Below are 10357 nucleotides of genomic sequence, written 5' to 3'. Positions count from 1 at the left end.
CTCTCTCTCTCTCTCTCTCTCTCTCTCTCTCTCATACACATGCACACAAACGCGCACGCACGCACAGCTATGTAACAGTGGATGGATCTGTGCCGGCTTGGTGAGGGGATTTCATTTTCTGATATTAGTTGGTACTATATCCGTATGGTTTGATTCCCTGGTTTAGGGGATGAGAATCGATTACCTGTCGGATCTTCTTTATCTATGCGTAAAGCTTTCGTGTAAGTGCCGTTTCAAGCCCGTCCCAACTATCATAGAACTGACCTCTCTACTGTAGAATGCTTCGAACCTGAATTGTTTGGGTTTTGGGAGCCAGAATTGCCATTTGAATTCATGATGGTGAAATTATTATGGTCACAAGAGGTGGTCCATAGATGGGGTGATGATGGGACTTTTTTTTATTTAAACATTTGGGGGAGGGGTTTTCGAATTCTAGACTTTTATTTTAGAGACTGAGGCTTATGTCAATCAAGCTACATACCTTTGGCAGTGATGATGAGATCTTAGTGAAGAATTGCAGCAATGCAAATCTTTATTTGGCATCTTCTACCCAATCTCGATAAATTTCCTTTCAACTTTTATTATGTGGTGTAAACGAGTCAACATCGAACAATAATGAAGGTTAAGTCTTGATCGTTTAATTTTTATTCACACGAGTCAAGCTTGGGCCTATTATCTAAGATACATTTTATATTCAGGAATAGCTTATTTATCGTTTGAGTTCAAATTGATTCACGAGCTACTTAGTTTTGACAATTATTTATGTTATATTTTATAATTTTATCTACAAATAAAAGCATTTTTATATAGTTTATATATAGATATCAACCATTATATTCTTATATTTTCAAACCAACAAATGCAATATTATACAAGCGTGTTAAGACATTTATTAATAGAGTCACCTAACGCATCTATTGACGAAGGCAAAGTCTATATCTCTCTCCTGTACTCAAAGACGGTCTCTACCTTTCAAGCCCTCACACCCTCTTTGGTTATACTCATCCAATCTCATGTGGCTGAACTACCTAATCCTTAACTCTTTTGAACTCTTCGGTTTCATTTTATTGCATTTTTCTTTCTATCCAAAGAGAACACTGAAGACCTGTTTTGTGGCTCTCCAACCTACACCACCTCTCCTGGACCAACAACCCATTGTAGTGTGTATAGATCAAATTTACCCATTTCCAAGCCCCCATTACACCCTTTTCGCTCAAAGTGATCAGAGTAAAAGTAGGACTTTTAACCTCATTGGGCAAAACTACCTTATCTCATTTTCTTGCATTTTTCTTTCCTCCAAAGAGAACTTTGAAGACCCATCTTGGCACTCTCTGACCTCCACCACTACCTCCTCCCATGCATAAGCAAGCCATCTTCTCCTCCCTTTTTCTTTTGATTGGCACATGAGCCACGTGGGCCGTTGCTAGTGCATGTGGATTTTACCCACCATCCCATGCCTCTCCAAATATCCCCTTTCCGTTTTTGCAATAGATCTATGATCCTTCGTTCACTGATCACATTTTTTTTTCTTGTTACAAGAAGCTAGATGTGTCAACTTTTGTCGACAAAGGGCATATATACACATACCACTACCAAACTCATTGCCCTTTGATCAACCACACTAAACAACCTCATTTGTTGGCTACACTAACTAGCATGTCAAGCTCTTCCATATCTACATTTGCATCAAGCTTCTTTTGATATCTTGATTGTTAATGTTGTGTTTTGCACTCTTCTGGGCCAAATTCTAACAATTCAGGTTTTCGAAAACGGGCCCTGCACAAGGTAAAAGAGACTGCAACTTTGAGATGGTGGCTTAGGGACCGGGTAACCTTCGATGCCAAAGTTAGTAAATATTTTTGGAGGGTAGCAAATAAGTAAGAGAGTCTAGGGATAAGAGAGAGATATTCTCGTACTTGGGATCTGCTATTTATGCTTCAGGACTGAGGAACAAATCGTGCCTGCTTTCATGAAGTCTGTGTTTCCCGTATTGTTCCTTTTGTCAAAGTCTTTAAATGCGGCGTGGCTCTGCTACGACGTCATTAATGTGGTGTATAGTTTGGGTGGCAGAACTATTAATGCGGCGTGGTTCTCCAACCTCCTCCTCTCAGTCTGCCTTCCATTTGATCCATTCATGCCGTCTCTATTAGTAGATCAATGGTTCCCTGTATATCATGCTTGTTGTGTGGGCGGACACTCGAGGACTAGACACTACTTGAGGGGACCTCAGATCGACGAGTCTCATCCCCTGTAGCACCATTCTTCCTATAGGTCATGTAGAGAGGAGTCTCCTAGTGGGCCGAGTTAATGGTTTTCTGTTTAGGGCCGGGCTTGATAGGGCCTTGTGGGAAAAATCCCCTTACAGTTACCACGCTAATTCTCATCGGACAAGTATGGTGAGAATTTATCATGATTCAATCCCGCCTTCTTACTAAAGCCGTGAACCCTATTTATGCTTTCTGAGGTCTAGGAGGCTTTTACGGATTGGCATTTCTGACGTCGTTCTTATCTTCTATGATGGGCTCTCCTTTTCATGACATCTTCTCAGCCTCATTAATGAAGGGGTGTCAAACGGCTTTTCATGTTTATGTTGCTTCGTAAACCATATCCCTCGAATCCGAAACGGCGAGTATCCTTGTTGCCATGGTGGATGAGAGTCTAACCTTCACCTTCTTCTTATAAAACGTGAGAGTGGGACCTGGTTTCCATCCATTACGTTGTGATTGTTCTGCTATTCTAGTTCTCTTGATTTTTCTTCTCTTTCACCAGTCTTCTTTGCTACTTCGTGTTCTGGCGGTAATGGCCTCTGAAACATTTGTTCAACCCAATGATTTTGGCGGGGGCTCTGCTGATACTGGGCCATTGTTTTTGGGTAGCGGATGGTGCTTGACTACCAACAAACCTACGTTGGCCTCATTAGCCCTCTCCTAACAAGTACCAGCGTCCATTTCCTTCGAAGTTCCTGGCCCTGATGAAGGCGCTGTTGATGTAGAGGGTCATTCCGCTAGGGTGGCCCTATACCCTTCCATGTTTTCATGCGGCTTGAGACTACCATTCCCTTGCCTTGTACGTGACCTTCTAGATCGCCTAAAATGCCTAGAGATTATTGATGTGCTGTAGCATTATCCGGCGGAGGGCTTTGTTGGAATCCTTCCCGGATGATGCAGACCTTACTAGTCTCAAGTTCCTTTTTTCCCACAGGGTGCTACACCTAAAGGGGAATGTCTGCAGCTTCAAGACATCCCACGCTCTAGTCACCTTGGAGTTGCGATACCGCAAAGTGAAAGACTGTTCTCCCAAATTCTTCTTCATATTTGGCTGCGAATGGGAGTTTTTGGTGGGCTAGGTTAATCGCTGGGAGTTCCCAAAATGGACAGACTGGGGAAAAGTCCCGAAAGACAAGGGTGTGTGTCCGACAGCCACTACTTACGAAGCGAAATGCCTCGCGATTGTGCGAGAATGGGTGCAGAATCATCCTGACAATGTTTCTTTTTTAGGTCCTCCTTTCCGAGGAGAGTTTGAGGAGCTTTCTGCCTCTTTTGGGACACCTTCCTTCTAATGATAGGTCGGTTGCTATACCGCCCCAAGTTGCTCCGCTTCTGAAGTGTTCCTTGGACCTTCCTCTACTGGACAAGAGGAAGAACCTTCGTCGGGAGAGTGTTTGGGCAGAGGATAGGCCTTTTCCTGGGATACGAAACCCCTTAATGCGGGGACCGGCTACATGGGAGGCCAGCCATCCCATTACTATGGCGGTTCCAGCGCTGGTTGTAGCGGGTGAGATGGCGAGCAGTTTTCCCGTGGTGCCTGTACCAGTGGTGACTGTTGAGGTGCCTGGGGGCGAGGTTGAGATGGATGTGCTCCTCCAGAGTATTTTCGTGTCTACCACTCCTGATGAGGGACAACATTCTTCTTCATGGATTTCTTCTCTTTCTTCGTCTCGTTCGGCCGTTGGGAGTCACTTTCTTGAGGCGGCTGATGAAGGGTTGGAGGCTACTTCTAGCAATCACGAGGAGGCATGGGATTATACAGGGGGTATGTCCCCTCCAAACGTTGCAATCCTCGGGGGTTCGAAGAGTCCTCTTGTGGATTCTTCTGTCTAGGTCACACTCCTAGAGAGGGGGAGTCCCTTTCTGCATATTCTAGTCGACGATGGTCCGAGGAGTCTAGTCGTCGACCCACTCGTCCAGGTGGAGTTCGCTGAAGGTGGTGACTCTATAGGTGATGCAGCTGGTGAGGGTCTCAATATTGACTACTCACCTTGGCTGAGTATCCAGCAGGGGGTTTAAGCGAGGACCCATCTGCTCCCGCTGAAGTCTCTGCAGGATTTCCCTAGTTTGATGGCCTTGCGAAGGCCCTTCCTTCTCTATCCCGATTGGCCATGGAAGGGTGTCGAGAGGAAGCCATTGGTTTGGTTGTTGAGTGCTTGTAGAGTTTTTTCCACGAGGTTTGATCCCTTCTTTCCTGCCTTCTACTTCTTTTTTTCCTTCACTCTCCCTTTTCTTAGTCTTTCCTTTATGTTGCTAGGGCACTTCTCAACTTGCAGCTTTCATCGTGGACAATTAGGAGGTAGCTGTTTAGGAGAGCTTGGTCTGTGCTCGTGACAAAAGGGAGGAGAGGGAACAAGCGCGAACTCTAGAGGACGAGACTCAACCTATTGGATGAGCGCAAAAGTGCGAAGAAGCTGGAGCGCCGCCGGAGGAAACACAAGCATAAGTGGTGAGAGGAGAAAACCCGATTAGTGCAGCTTAACCAAAGTCTTCAGAGCGACTTATCCCAAGCATAGGAGGAGAAGGACCGGTTGGAGCAGCTGAACCAAAGTCTTCAGAACGCCACCCTCTCCCTACAAGGGCAGCTGAAGTGGTTTCTGAAACTTTGTGACGAAGCATGGGAGCGCGAGGTCGTTGAGGGTCGTAGATCAATGCGAGCATTCCTTATAGTGAGTTCGGAGCTGCGTTCAAGATCTTTCACCAAGTACCTTCAGCGGCTCGTGCTTGCCAAAATCCCCACCAATGAGGCATCCTTTCAAACCAACTACGACTTGGAAAGGAAAGAGATGCCAGATGCTTTCCCTGGTCTAGTCGTTCCTGCGCCAACATTTGTGGAGCTAGCCAGCCAACCTTGCCTCTGCTACTGCTGAGACTGATGCTCTTGATGTTAAGGCTTGAAGATTTTACTTGTTTCGTTGTATTTATTTATTTTTTTTAACACATGTACCCACATTTTGTCACCTAGAACTTGTATATACATACATACATACATACTGACTAGTGCACATATCTTGTTTGTCATGTCTCTCATTTGCCCCTTTTTCCTTTCTTTTTTTTTTTTGGGTGGCCAGCCTGGGGGACCATGGTAAAAGGGTTCGTAGAGCTCCTACCTATCTTGTTGGCCGGTCACATTGCGTTTGCTTATCCTCTATGGATAGTTGTTCTTAGAATACGACCATCTTTGTTATTTGGGTGGCCGTGCCCGACTGTGCTTTTGAAGTTTTATGGTCTACCCTGCTAGCATCCAGTTTAACCTTTTTGACCTCGTTAGTTGCTTAGCCTTTTGAGATGTCTCTAATACTGACTTTCTTCCTCAGCATTTTTGCTGCGCTCTATGCAAGTTTCTAGGTTCTGAAAGTGGCCATGGATTGTTAGGTTGACTTGCCTTGTTGACTATTCAGCGCCCTCTGGCCGGGTAATGGCTAGAGACCCAATGGGCTTTAAGTAGTGGGAATGAATCCCTTATAGTTACTGTGCTAATTCTTTCCGGATGGGTTCGTGGAGTTATGCTCTCCAGCGGTTGCGATAATCAAGGAATTTTGGTTCTCTGGGGGGATGAGTTGTGATTCGTGGAGTTATGGCGCCTCGGGAGGCCAAACGTCAACCCCACCTATATAAGGACCCTTCTTCATGTTAGGAAATCCATTATACTCACTCTGCCTTTTCTCTTTTACTTTGTGACTCATGCTTTACTGCTTGAGTTCCCAATTGCTTTTTTCCTTTGCTTTTCTTCTGAAGTCTCTTTGCATTTTTTTCTACCTTTCATGGCTTCGACAAAATCTTTACATCCTAGTGGGTGACGAGTCCTCTGGTGGCACTCAGGCCACTGCTAGTCGTGGCAGCCTGTGCAACAGAGGGTTGAACTGCCAATCCTCTATTGTTGGTGTCCTAGTCCCATTGTTCTCGTTCTTGCCCTTTTGCTTATTGTGTCTCACTCGTTCTCACCCTTTTGTTTACGAGGCTTGACTTTGAAGCCGTTCTTCGAAACTCGCTGCTTGTACAGAACTCACTGCTTGCTTGGTTGCAGTAGTGAATGACTTGGTTGTCGTGGTGCCGTGGCAACTGTCGCTGTCTAAAACACACACAACTGCAGATGCTGAGCTCATTTTTTTTTTCACCCATAAACATGGACCAAAATCGCAGAAACAATCCAGAGATTTTTAGCTTAGGCATTTTGGTTTCCTTCAGTCCAAGAACGGTGAGGTCTTCTGGATCTTTTAGATTATCCCTGGCCGTTTTACGGTCTAGGTCTAGGGTCAGACACTAAAACTTGTTTTATTGAATATATAAGCTTCATGGTGTAACTTGCTCCTTGTAGTCCTGCAGCCTTATGATGTAACTTGTTCCTTGTAGTTTTGAGGTTTTATGATGTAACGTGTTCCTTGTAACTTGTGGCTTTATAATGTAACTTGCTCCTTGTAATCCTGCATAATTAATAAAACGATTTTGTGTATCCGGTTGTACGGTTTTCACATTTTTCTCGCTGTATCTCTCTCTCTCTCTCTCTCTCTCTCTCTCTCTCTCTCTCTCGCATCATTCCGCTCTTAATGGCTTCTGTTGTTTGCCGTTGTTGCTCTTGCTTGTTGATGCTTGTGCGACCTTTTTGCGAGACCTTGCTTCCCTTTTGGACGAGTAGTCATAAGACTTAAAACCCACACTCCATCAGGGAGAGGTTAGGCTACCTCAAATTAGCCCACCCCTTTTGGTTCCCTTAGGAGCTAACTTCTTCGAGTTGCCGCTAGGGCAGTCCGCTCTTTCGCTGTGATAGGAGTCGGGATAAGTTATTCGAACCACCTCGAAGGAAAGGCCCACTCTCCTCTGTGGGAGGGATAAGGCCGCCTTTAGGCCGGTCTTTCCCTATTGGGTCCTGCAGGGAGGTAAGTCGTTTGGGCAGTCTGTTACTGAAACTGCTCCTGCTATTTGACATCATAGGGAAATGTAGCTTTTTGGGCCAAGCTAGTGCTAGACCCACTCTTCGCTCGTAGTGGAGGTTGGGTAAGTTTTCGAGTTGCCGTAAGGGCCAAACCCGCTCTCCTCCGCGAGGGGGACAAGGTAACCTTTTAGGCCTACCATTTCTCTTGTATCTTGCAAAGACGTAAGATATTTGGGCAGTTTTTCACTGTACCTACTCCCACCTATTGACACTTACGAGGATGGTATAGTTTCTGATTTCGGTTGAGGACTAACCCACACTCTGTCGTGGAAGGGACAAGGCAACTTTAAGGCCTACCTTTCCTTGTGGTATCCCGCAGGTAGGTAAGTTCGGACAATGAGTTGGTTGACCGCTCTTCGCCATGATAGGAGCCAGGGTAAGTTTTTCGGGTCGCCATAAAGGCAGGACCCCCTTTCCTCTGCGGGAGGGATAAGGAGACCTTTAGGCCAGCCTTTCCCTATAGAGTCCCCCAGGGAGATAAGTTGTTTGGGCAGTTTGTTACTAGACGAGTTCCCGCTAGTTGATATCACTGGAAAGTAAGTGTTGGATCAGACTGATGCTGATTCTACTCTTTGTTGCGGCGTAGGTCAGGGTAATTTATTCGGAAAGGTTGTGAGGCTGATCCCGCTCCCCTCAACAAGAGGGATAAGACCACCCTTGGGCTGACCTTTTCCTACAATGTCCTGCGGGGAGGTGATTTCGGGCAATTTGTGACTGGACCCGCACCCGCCTGTTGACGTCTACAAGAAAGGTAAATTCTCATCTTTGGTCCATCGAAGGTTGACCCACACTCTACTGCAGGAGGGATAAGGAAACCCTTAGACCTGCCTTTCCCTATGGTGCCTCGCGGGGAGGTAATCTGTTGATGATCTTGTTGCTGTAGATTTCCCTGGCCGCGCTTTTTATTGTTGGCACCTTACTGGTAATATGAAAGCATGGAGCAGATGTTTTGCATTGTCCTGAAAAGTCACGTTTTTGTTAAATTAAAAGGAAAGTACAAGTTAGATGAAAAGGTGTTACAAAATTAAGGGACACAGAATCTTAGTTTGGGGGGGTCGTCGTCTTTCTTTCTCTTCAATGTCATGCACCATCCTTTTCCCCCCTCGAAACTGGCAGGGTAAGTTGTAGATGGAGGTCTGCCACAGCTTCTTCGGTGGTGCCCAGTCTATTATGTTCTGTTAGTGTCGCCCGAGGCGAGCCCTCCATCCTTCTGCTTTAACTTCTGGACGTAGCATTCTCTTGCTGAGACCTGCTCTTCTCGGACTTCCCCCACTCCCTGAGAAGTTAGGAACTTCATTTTGAGGTGATAGGTCGATATGAAGGCCCTTAAGCTGTTGAGGGTGGGCCTCCTGATGATGGTGTTGTATGCCGACGGAGTCTTCACTACCAGGAAATCGACCATCATAGGTGCTGTGCAGGGGCTACTCCTTACAATGACAGATTACTAAAACTCTTTTGTTTATCATTCTCAATTCATTGTTTATGTTTTCTTCTCTGAATAATCATATAATTTATTCTGTTTATGGATTCGGTCATACTTTTTCTATTGAATAGATTAGCTCTTTGATTATGTTTGGATCAATTATTTATCTATATTGATTTAATTCTTTGTTGCAATATCGTTCCCTGAGCATATTGTTGTCGTTGGATTTTTTCAATAGTGATAATAATTTATGTATTTTAAAAGTGGTGAATGATTTTTCAAAGGGTTACATTTGGTTTAATTTTGTTTTATAAATCTATACCTTCCGATTGAGAATTTTGGGAATTGAGTTCCCAATTGAGTTATTCAATAAATTAAAAATAATTAAAATACCGGATTTGTGCAAGGAATTCCCGACGCTTTACTGTTCATCAAATTTGAGTACTTTTTCCGTTAGTCACTTTGCTTCACTTTAATTTGTATTTAAAATTAATTTTTATTCTCCATTAATAATTTAATATTTTTCTTTAGTTTCTTTGTTACTTCTACTATTCTTTTAATTTATCTCTCTGTGGAATCGACACTCCAAAACTGTTCTACAACTATCGTGTTATTCTTTTGGCGTAATCAAATTTTGGCATCGTTGCCGGGGAGATGTTAGATGAATTGCTAGATAGTTTTTCTTTTCAGCAGTTTGTAAAGGCGGAAACTTCGTTCCTTCTTTTAGCTTGCTGCATTATTTTTTTTATCTTCTTTCTTTTTATAGTATTTTTATTTTTTTAGTATTTTTATTTTTTTAGTATTTTGTTACCTTGCATGCACATATATAGAGACACCTTGGGTAGATTTGCTTGTAGGCCTGTGCTAGAGTCAGAATCAAACTTTTTAAATCCTTTATTTGACAATCCATCTAGTCCTGAAGAACTCTTCAAGATCAACCCACTAGAACTCTTCAAGATTACCTCCACTCTACATGCACAACCACACCATCATGCATCATGTTTCCAACTAATACTCGCCAATTGGATTTTAAAACAGGGATGAAAAAGTTACTCCTTACTTTTCATGACTTGAAAAATGAAAATTCATATGTGCACATTAGGGAGTTTGAGAAAGTAGTTGTGAATTTTCATAGTCAAAATGCAACTGTCGACGTTGTGAGACTTAAGTTCTTTCCTTTCTCTTTGAAGGATAGAGCTGATAGTTGGCTATACTTGCTGAGACCATGATCTATTGGGTCATGGAATGAGATGACTCAGGTCTTCTTTAATAAATACTTTCCCCAACATAAGACCAACGCTTTAAAAAGACAAATCTCCACCTTTTCACAATAGGACAGTGAGACTTTGTATCAGTCTTGGGAGAGATTTAAGGAGTTGTTAAGTATGTGTCCTCACCATGGGTATGGGAATTGGCACTTAATGAGCTATTTTTATGAGGGACTTACATCTAGAGAATGCGAATTTGTGGAGATGATGTGTAATTGTGAGTTCTTATAGAAAAATCCTGACGAGGCCATAGAATACCTCATTGAGCTTGCTGAAAAAGCTCACACTTGGACTGGACCTAGTGCTACTGAGAGCACAAATAGGTCATGACTTGTAGGAAACCCAAATGGTGGTGGAATTTACCATATCAAGGAATAGGATAACCTAAAGGCTAACGTTGAGATGCTCACTAGGGAGCTAGAGGTGTTAAAGACTAAGGAGTTAAAGTCAACACACATGGCTAATC

The 10357-nt window shown here is 43.8% G+C and overlaps 1 non-coding gene across 1 annotated transcript; it reads right to left on the bottom strand.

The window, feature by feature from the left end:
* Positions 1 to 9920: 9920 nt before the first annotated feature.
* On the bottom strand, positions 9921 to 10028 carry LOC118344384. The gene has a single exon (XR_004798157.1). It is a non-coding gene; the product is annotated as a small nucleolar RNA R71 (small nucleolar RNA).
* Positions 10029 to 10357: the final 329 nt, after the last annotated feature.

Source organism: Juglans regia, chromosome 13, assembly GCF_001411555.2.
Source record: "Juglans regia cultivar Chandler chromosome 13, Walnut 2.0, whole genome shotgun sequence".
NCBI classification, from domain to species: Eukaryota; Viridiplantae; Streptophyta; class Magnoliopsida; order Fagales; family Juglandaceae; genus Juglans; species Juglans regia.
The sequence above is the reverse complement of the archived record's forward strand: the minus strand, read 5'-3'. Positions and strand labels throughout refer to the sequence as shown.